General features: G+C 38.4%; 1 pseudogene; it reads right to left on the bottom strand.

The window, feature by feature from the left end:
• Window positions 1–2,105: 2,105 nt before the first annotated feature.
• LOC148519832 (5S ribosomal RNA) lies at window positions 2,106–2,224 on the bottom strand (annotated as a pseudogene).
• Window positions 2,225–10,159: the final 7,935 nt, after the last annotated feature.

The raw sequence follows: 10,159 nt of genomic DNA on the forward strand, positions 1-10,159 counted from the left end.
CACCTTCTAGAAAGCTGAGCTATAAGTGAACACTGTAACATGAACAGCACACAATTCTCACAGTCAACCTGGATAGTTTATGTGTATTATATTGAGCAGGGCTGGCCAATCAGTCAGAAACTAATAGCCCCCCACAAATGTATAAATCAAAAGTACCCACATGCCATCAGATCTCCCATTATGTCCTTTACATGCCCCACAGTCCTCCCCACATAGCATCAGATCTCCCCAAATGCCTCTTTTATGCCATACAGACCATCACACACTTTCCTAAATGCCATCAGACTTCCCTACATGCCCCACAGACCTTCCTATACCTTCATATTTCCCCACAGAGCTCCCTACATGCCACCAAACCTCTCCACATGCCCCTCAGATTGGGTTAAGGCGTAGCTACAAAGTACACTTCCCAATCTGAGTGCCATGTCTTCTGCAAGGAATATAACTGCTTTATAACTGCTTAGCTGATTTATCAGGAAATCAGCTTTCTCATATGGATACCACATTATATTATACACAGCTACAATTTTATATATAAATATATATACAGTATATATTGGATAAAACTGAATTGACTGCAGGGCGACAAGTTTGCTAAAGTGCACAGAAAAACAAGGTGTAACCCAAATGAACTCTTTAGTTCATCTCAAATGATGTACCACTTTGAAGTACTGTACAAGTACACAATAGGTGAATCAAGGAAATAAATAAAGTGCTGGTACTAATTAATATATAAATATATATATATATATATATAATATTTTAACAAATTATTCAGAGACACCTAACAATAAGAAGAAATAAAGAATCATTAAAAATTGTTCAGCCTTTTTAAATAAGGGGATAATGTATTGGTAGGCCATTCCCATATTTATACCCCACTGAGGGGTTCATAATTAGCCTTATATAGCTTCTGTAACTTACAATCCTAAATGACATTAATATTGTGGTTATTAACACTAATTTCAGCATTGTAAAAAAGTAATTTAACTTTAAAATAGGGCCACTTCTGGCCTATCTTATTTGCACTTCTTTAGAGGTGTCATATCCTTTCAGTTCCCGTACTTATGGTAGAAATACAGTAGCTGGCCGCGTCCTCAATACACGTCACTTCCGCCCTGACTGAGCTGGTGCTGTTCCATTACTTCCGCCCTCTTTCAGACTAGGTACTCCTGCTGACCGCGTCTTCCGTTAGCCGTCATTTCCGCCCTTAATGCAGACGTCACCGGGATACTTCCGCCCTTACGTCACGTCTCCATTTGGTCTCCGTATTGTATATCATAACATTTCTTATGCCCTTTTAACGTGCAACACCTGGATATCCACATGGAGCATAGCTTCCGCCCATACTTCGATATGTTAAAGAATTATATAGTTTCCACATCTGTTCATTATTAGGTGATCTATAACTTAAACAAAAACACATTAGACTCTGTTTCTTGTTTTGGTTATGATCTATAGGAGTACTCCAAACAATATGTAGCTTCAACAGGTATAGACGTATAATTGACCTATGGGTATCTGTATCATATAAGTGTTTAGATAACAAGATATAAGTGTGATGTAATAATCATTTCATTATGGTATCAAACCAAATGGTAATATGTAGGGGAGCAACAAGATTATTTATAAACAACGAAAATGTTTTTAGTTAATAAAAGTTCTATCCTTTAGTCCTTTAGATTGAGAGCATAATCCAATAATTTCTATAATGTATCCAGAATTCTTCTTTCATTCTACACAAAAATTCACACCTTCTTCGGGAGTAAATGATGCTTACAACACCTTGTTTTCTCAGGAGGCCTCCCTTTCCTGGTACTGGCCAGGCCCAAACAAAGTGATCTAGTAGGATCACATGAGACCTGGTTTGTACATGGTGGTATAATGTATATGCATCATATCTCCCCTCAAATGTTTACTGATTACTTAAAACCAGGTCCATGCTTGGTCTCAGTTCAATAAATCTTCTATTGGTCATGTGAGTGTCCTTTTTACTGTTTGGTTGGTGGTTCCTTTTCTGTCATGTGGGTATCCTTCTTGCTGCTTGGTTGGTGGTTCCTAGTTTAGTTGTGGAATTGTCACCATGTATATTGAATGGACCTAAGCATTTGCAGCACCAGGTATTCCTAAGGGGTCCCCCATCTTAGTACTAACCAGGCCCAGTTATGCTTTGCTTCCAAGATCAGACAGGGTTGGGCATACAGACACTGGTATGGCTGCAAATATTTCAATAACCTAAGATAAGGTGACCACTTCCTAACTTTCTACTATACCTGGTCTTCCCTTAAAGGTCACACTTTAAGGTACTAGTCAGGCCCTCATGCTTATCCAGGGATACCTATGATAGATACAATCATGGAGGTATGATAGTAGATAGGAACTTGTCGGTCACAGGAATGGAGCAATCTCGTAGCTTTCATTGAACCCTTTGGGTGTCAATGAGTCCAGTTCAAACAACCAAAACATCTCATGTCTTGGTAGTAGGTTTCCCAAGTCTCCTCCTCTTTCTCCCAATGTCACATGCTCATCCACTTTGAATGTAATATCTTTGGGGTTGGAGTTATGCTCTAATCCCTCTATCTTGTCTATTATATTTTGGATATGCTCCTGGATCCTCAACTTCAGAGGTCTCTTTGTCTCTCCTACATACTTAATATTGTAGCTGCCATTATATTTTAGAGTGTTTGAAGTCATTTTTACTTATTTTTCCCAGTAGCATACTAGTTGCCTGTAGATCTTTCAGGTTTCTTGATAACCTATAGACAATTTGTGGTTTAGATGGCAGGATGTTTTTTAAATACGGGGTCCATCAGAAGAATGTTCCCATTTTTGTTGAATGCTTTTTTAATCTGACTCATGACCATTGTAGGTAGTGATAAAGGGTACCCTCTCCATTTTTTGGGTGTTTCTATTTTGTATTTCAGATGCTCTTTCCTGTCCAAAATTTTTTTTTTTTTTAATTGCTGCCATTAAAGTTACTTCAGGGTATTCTTTTTCTCTGAATCTATTTGCATAGATTTCTAGTTGTTCGTCACAGATCTTGGCATTACTGCAATTGCATTTTACCCTATGGAACTGAGAGAATATGATATTTCTCTTCCATTGATCCAAATGGCAGCTTTTAAAATGTAGGTAGCTATTAGCATCCACATCTTTTATTAAAAAAAAAATTGTACGAATTCTGTCTTCCATTGATGTTAGTACCAGATCTAAAAACTCAATAGTCAGAGTGTTGAAGTTGGATGTACATTTCAAGTTCATATTATTGTTTGAAATATGTACTAAAAACTGGTTAAAAGTATCTTCTGGTCCCTCCCAAATTATTAAAATATTGTCAATATATCTTTTATATAAGAATATAAGAAAAGGTTGTTCTTGAACAGATTATTATTGTAAACATATTTCTTCTCTCAGCAGCCCATGAACAAGTTCGCAAGACTTGGAACAAAAGTTCTACCCATTGCTGTACCACATATTTGATGATAAAATTGGTTTAAAAAATGTAAGTAATTGTGGTTTAGTATAAAACACATAAGATCACATAAAAACTGTTTATGTAAAACATCCATAAAATCATCCATCTCAAGGAATTCTCTTGCTGCATTTATACCTTTTGTATGCTCTATGCATGTGTAAAGGGATTGAACATCAATTGTTGCCCAGTTGTAGGTCTGTTTCCACTGAATTCCTTCTAGACATTGTAGGACACTTGTAGTGTCTTTAAAGTGGGATTACAATTCTACAATGTATTTCTGAAGGAAGATATCCACATATTTCAACAAATGGGAGGTGAGTGACTCAATTCCTGCTATAATAGGACTGCCTGGAGTTTCCCTCAGTGATTTGTGGATCTTTGGAAAGATATAGAATGAGGGTTCAGGGGTTCATTTTTATCAGGAACTGGAACTCTTCTTTGTTGATAATGTTTTTATGTAAACCATAGACCAGAATAGTCCTCAGATCATCTATGTAGTCTTCCACTGGATCCTTATCCAATTTTTCATAAGAGTTCCCATCGTCCACTAACCTGTGGGTTTCTTTTAAATAGTAAGCATAATCCATGATGACTACTCCCCCCCCCCCCTTTGTCAGCTGGTTTTAAGACTATCTCCCTGTTTTTCTAGAGATTTTTTAGAGCTTCCTTTTCCGTATTTAAGTTTTGTTTCTTAATGTGGGTCACCTCGTTCTCACAAAGATCCTTTTTAACCATCATATAAAATATGATTATGTGGTTCCCTTTGGACTCCAGAGGTTAATACGTTGATTTCCCTTTCAGACTAGACTTTGAAATAGATTCATTATAATTTTTTATAGGTGCTGATTCCTTCCTCATAAAATGTCTTTTTAGTGTAAGGTTTCATACATATTTATTCAGGTTAATGAATGTATCAAATTTATTCATGTTGCTTGTAGGGGCAAAGTTCAATCCTTTACTAGGTAATGAAAGTTCAGGTTTGCTTAGTGTATGCTTGGATATGTTGAAAATTCCCTTCTTTTGAGGGTCTATTGCAGATTTCTCCTTTTTGTGTTCCCTCCTCCTACCACCCCGTTTTCCTCTTCTTCTCTGTACTGTCTTTTCAGAGGGGAGGCTGTTCTTGTAGTTTCCCTAAAGGTCAGTTTTTTGTTGCTTGTGGTGTAATCCTGTCATGGTGATAAAAAAAGGTCACTGTCACTGTTAGAGTCTAGGGGGTAAATTTATCAAAGGTCGATTTGATTGTCGATTTGAAGAGTGATTTAGCTCAACTCAAACCAACTCAAATTGAATGTTGAAAAAACAGTGATTTTGCCAGATTTACTATTATTCGATTTTGTGTTGGATTTGCAAATCGAATTAGATTTAGGTCGATTTGTGAAAGTGATTTGTTGTTCGATGTGATATGTTCATGTACAAATCGAACGGCAAATCACACTTCAAACCAAACTGCAAATCCCCGACAGCATAGAACTGCTCATGCTTTCACTTTCAGCATGAGCAGTTCATTCTCACACAGATACATGCAGGCATAAGTGAGATGCCTGCATGTATCTGACTGTAAAAAGTAAATAAAGAGTTAAAAGTTTTAAAAAAATTACGTAAGGTCCCCCCCCAAAACAGAACCAGCCCCGGATTGTTCAAACCCAGGTCTGATTGACTGAGTACAGGGAAAAAATTGTGTAGCCTCTCACTGTACTTAGTACAACCAGCACTGGGCTATGGGAATCAGTGCTGGTTCTGGAATTACAGGGAAAAATTTGCATAGGGTCTCCCTGTAATTCACAGAACCAGCCCTGGACCCTTTCTAATGGGGGACTGATGCCACAGCTAGGGGAGCCCTATCACAGAGCCACCCAGCCACAGCATCAGCCCCGACCGCTAGTCAGCCCAGGCCAGGGATCTCTGGGGAGTTGGAGACCCCTCCAATAATGGGGTCTACCTCTCCAGGGCACCCCTAGCCTAGGCTGATAGCCCGGGGCTATCCCCGCCACCCTGGGCAGTGGGTGGAGGTTGATTGTGTTAGTGTAGTGTAAAAATAGAAGATTAAAAACATTGTCTTTACAGTAGAACTGCAGGTTCCAGCAAGCCTCCCCGCATGCTGTACTTGGAGAACCACAAGTACCAGCATGCGGGGCATTAAGGGCCCACTGGGACCTGTAGTTCATCTGTAAAGAAATGTTGAAAGAAACACACACACCTTACACAGTATAAGTTTAATACTTACATACATACACACTCACACAATACTCACCTACATTACCTCGAGTGGTCCCCTTGTCCAGTAGGCATCCATGGGTCTTCTTAAAATAACAACCTGAAAAACAGACTCTCACACTAAGCAATAATCATTCAAACCAAGATGATTATTCCTTTTGTTTGCTCTATGCATGTGTAAAGGGATTGAACATCAATTGTTGCCCAGTTGTAGGTCTGTTCCACTGAATTCCTTCTAGACATTGTAGGACACTTGTAGTGTCTTTAAGGTGGGATTACAATTCTACAACGTATTTCTGAAGGAAGATATCTACATATTTCAACAAATGGGAGGTGAGTGACTCAATTCCTGCTATAATAGGCCTGCCTGGAGTTTCCCTCAGTGATTTGTGGATCTTTGGTAAGATCTACAATATGAGGGTACAGGGTTTCATTTTTATCAGGAACTGGAACTCTTCTTTGTTGATGATGTTTTTATGTAAACCATAGACCAGAATAGTCCTCAGATCATCTATGTAGTCTTCCACTGGATCCTTATCCAATTTTTCATAAGAGTTCCCATCACCTCAATGGAGAGCAGCAGGTAACTAAAGTTTATCCTGTGGTTCCCAGCATTGAGTTCAATGGAGGGAGCCATTCATTGGCTTAGAGGTGGGGCCTGGCCTCTCTCAGCCAATGAATGCTCAGACACGGACCTTCAAAGGAGGAAGCCACATTTGAGCACTTCATTCGGGAAGGAATAATCATCCTGGTTAGGAAGATTATTGCTTAGTGCGAGGGTCCAGTTTTTTATTGATATTTTATCTTTTTAACATAATTGTTACAAATTTACACACCTATCTCACTCCATCACACTAATAATATTGGCGCCGTACCCACCTTTTTTTTTTTTTGTTTGTTATTATCCTTGATATTTATTGGGTTAAAGGCAGCTGATATTTACACAATTATGTTTAGAAGAAGAGATCGCATAAATGTGAGTGATTTATGTCAGAGACTATAGAAGAGATCGCATAAATCGAGTGATTTATGTCAGAGACTATTCAATTAAAGTGACTCTCCCCATGAAAATGCCCCCACAGAAAATATAGACAGCAATATTTTGGGAAATGGAGAAAATGCTAACAAAGGAAATAAAGGCATGGTGGGATATTAGAGGACTGGAACACTATATCTCCATGAACAGAATCCCCAGAGGCTTGAGACTTCTAAAAAATCCTACCTTTGGTATGGAAAATCCAGAGCTTTTGAAAAACTGGGACAGCATTCTACACAAATGTTCCCTGGATTTGATGAGACTAATTATATAGGAGAAAAAGGTGGTACTCTAATTTGGAGAGAGAAATCTCTAAAATAGAATCTCGGATGGATGAATTAAAAGAAAAAGAGGAATACAAAGAAAACAAGAAAGTTTTAATGAAAAAAGTTGAAAGTGGAAGAAAGTCATGCAGAGCAAAGAGAAAAAGTTTGTTAGAGATAAAAAGGACTATGAACACCATAATGTTAAAAATTGGAGTAGGTTCCATAAACAGGAGAGAACCGCTAGAAGACTTCAACTAGGAGAAGGGACCAAGCTGGATAACAGCCCCTCGGAGAAGACCTAGCTACAGAAAAGATCAGGAGGCTGCTGCACACTTCAGACCTACAACGACTCATCTGATAAATAGATTTTCCGCACTTCAACATCTAGACTCTAACAGTGACAGTGACCTTTTTTTTATCACCAGGACAGGATTACACCACAAGCAACAGAAAACCGACCTTCAGGGAAACTACAAGAACAGCTTCCCCTCTGAAAAGACGGTACAGACAAGAAGAGTAAAATGGGGTGGTAGGAGGAAGGAACACAAAAAGGAGAAATCTGCAATAGACCCTCAAAAAAAGAGAGTTTTCAACATATCCAATCATACACTAAAGAAACCTGAACTTTCATTACTTAGTAAAGGATTGAACTTTGCCCCTACAAGCAACATGAATACATTTTATACATTCATTGACTGAATAAATATGTATGAAACCTTACACTAAAAAGACATTTTATGAGGAAGGAATCAGCACCTATAAAAAATTATAATGAGTCTATTTCAAAGCCTGGTCTGAAAGGGAAATCAATGTATTATCCTCTGGAGTCCAAAGGGAACCACATAAGCGTATTTTATGAGATGGTTAAAAAGGATCTTTGTGAAGATGAGGTGACCCACATTAAGAAACAAAACTTAAATAATAAGGAAAAGGAAGCTCTAAAAAATCTCAAGAAGAAAAGGGAGATAGTCTTAAAACCAGCGGACAAAGGGGGGGGGGGGTAGTCATCATGGATTATGCCTACTATTTAAAAGAAGCCCACAGATTATTGGAAGATGGGAACTCTTATGAAAAATTGGATAAGGATCCAGTGGAAGACTATATAGACGAGCTGTGGACTATTCTGGTCTATGGTTTACATAAAAACATTATCACCAAAGAAGAGTTCCAGTTCCTGATGAAAATGAACCCCCAAGCCCCCATATTCTATTTCTTACCAAAGATTCACAAATCACTGAGGGAAACTCCAGGCAGGCCTATTATAGCAGAAATCGAGTCACTCACCTACCATTTGTCGAAATATGTGGATATCTTCCTTCAGAAATATGTTGTAGAATTGGAATCCCACCTTAAAGACACTACAAGTGTCCTACAATGTCTAGAAGGAATTCAGTGGAAGCAGGACTACAACTGGGCAACAACTGATGTTCAATCCCTTTACACATGCATAGAGCATACAAAAGGTATAAATGCAGCAATTGAATTCCTTAAATTGTATGGTTTTATGGATGTTTTACATAAAGAGTTTTTATGTGATCTTATGTGTTTTATACTAAACCACAATTATTTAAAAAATGTGAAACCAATTTTATCATCAAATATGTGGTACAGCAATGGGTAGAACTTTTGTTCCAAGTTTTGCGAACTTGTTCATGGGCTGCTGGGAGAAGAACTTAGTTTACAATAATAATCCATTCAAGAACAACCTTATCTTATATAAAAGATATATTAATTATATTTTAATAATTTGGGAGGGACCAGAAGATAGTTTTAACCAGTTTTTAGTACATATTTCAAACAATAATATGAACTTGAAATTTACGTCCAACTTCAACACTCTGACTATTGAGTTTTTAGATCTGGTACTAACATCAATGGAAGACAGAATTTGTACAAATACTTTTATGAAAGGTGTAGATGCTAATAGCTACCCACATTTTAAAAGCTGCCATTTGGATAAATGGAAGAGAAACATCCCATACTCTCAATTCCATAGGGTAAAACGCAATTGCAGTGATCTTTGATGAACAACTAGAAATCTATGCAAATAGATTCAGAGAAAAAGTATACCCTGAAGTAACTTTAATGGCAGCAATTCAAAAAACCCAAACTTTGGACGGGAAAGAGCTACTGAAGAACAAAATAGAAGAATGTGAAAAAAGAAGAAGAGGGTACTCTTTATCACTACCTACAATGGTCATGAGAGTCAGATTAAAAAAGCCTTCAACAAAAACTGGAACATTCTTCTGATGGACCACGTATTAAAAAACATCCTGCCACCTAAACCACAAATTGTCTATAGGTCATCAAGAAACCTGAAACATCTACTGGCACCTAGTATGCTATGGGATTGAACATAGATTTCAATCAAGGTATCCTGGCATAACTCCACTCAGCATAATCTTTTTTTCACCGTAATGACTGCATAATCAGGGATTAAATGTGAGAGTTTGTCAATACTTCCTAAAACCGATTATCAGGTGGTATATTACATATCCATCATTCTTATCTCACCTGTATACATACTGCAAGAATACTACTTAGTAGAATAAGACTTCCAGTTCTTTTGACCAATCAAAACGTGAATAGGGTACACACACATCTCCACCTCTCCCCGCATGATTGGTTCCCCTTGCATACAAAACGCCGGAACCCTGAGCAATATAGTATCCTTGACAAAGGCCTCTTAGAAGGCTGATATGAATTGGACATCTGTCACAAAACACACTACACTTAATCTCCAGAAGTCTCCTCAGTTACCTTTCTGAGTTGAGCCACTGCCTAGTATGCTGAGCCAGGAGACCGCGAGATCTCACGAGATTGCGGGACCCGAAAGTCTTGCATCCAGGCGGTGTGGAGCGTTCTTCCCAGCAGTGCACAGACGGTGCACTGCATTACAAAAGGACACAGGACTTCAGGAACACAGTCGTTGATCCGTCAACTGGAGTCCACCAGGAGGTGGACACTAAGGATGCTTGAGGGTGAGTTTAGTGCTCCTGGGGGATACGGGATGTCGCCCCACCAGACACGACCCACACACCTCGCGTATCACCAAACAGCATTGACTAAGCCGTGTAAACTATACCCAGTTTATTTGTTTTTCATTTTTTCATCCCCCATTCTCTTTTTCATTCCACTCACATTCAGAACTTTATTCTTGCCACTCGC

This window comes from Taudactylus pleione, unplaced genomic scaffold (assembly GCF_031769625.1).
Source record: "Taudactylus pleione unplaced genomic scaffold, aTauple2 ptg000181l, whole genome shotgun sequence".
In the NCBI taxonomy this organism is placed as follows: Eukaryota; Metazoa; Chordata; class Amphibia; order Anura; family Myobatrachidae; genus Taudactylus; species Taudactylus pleione.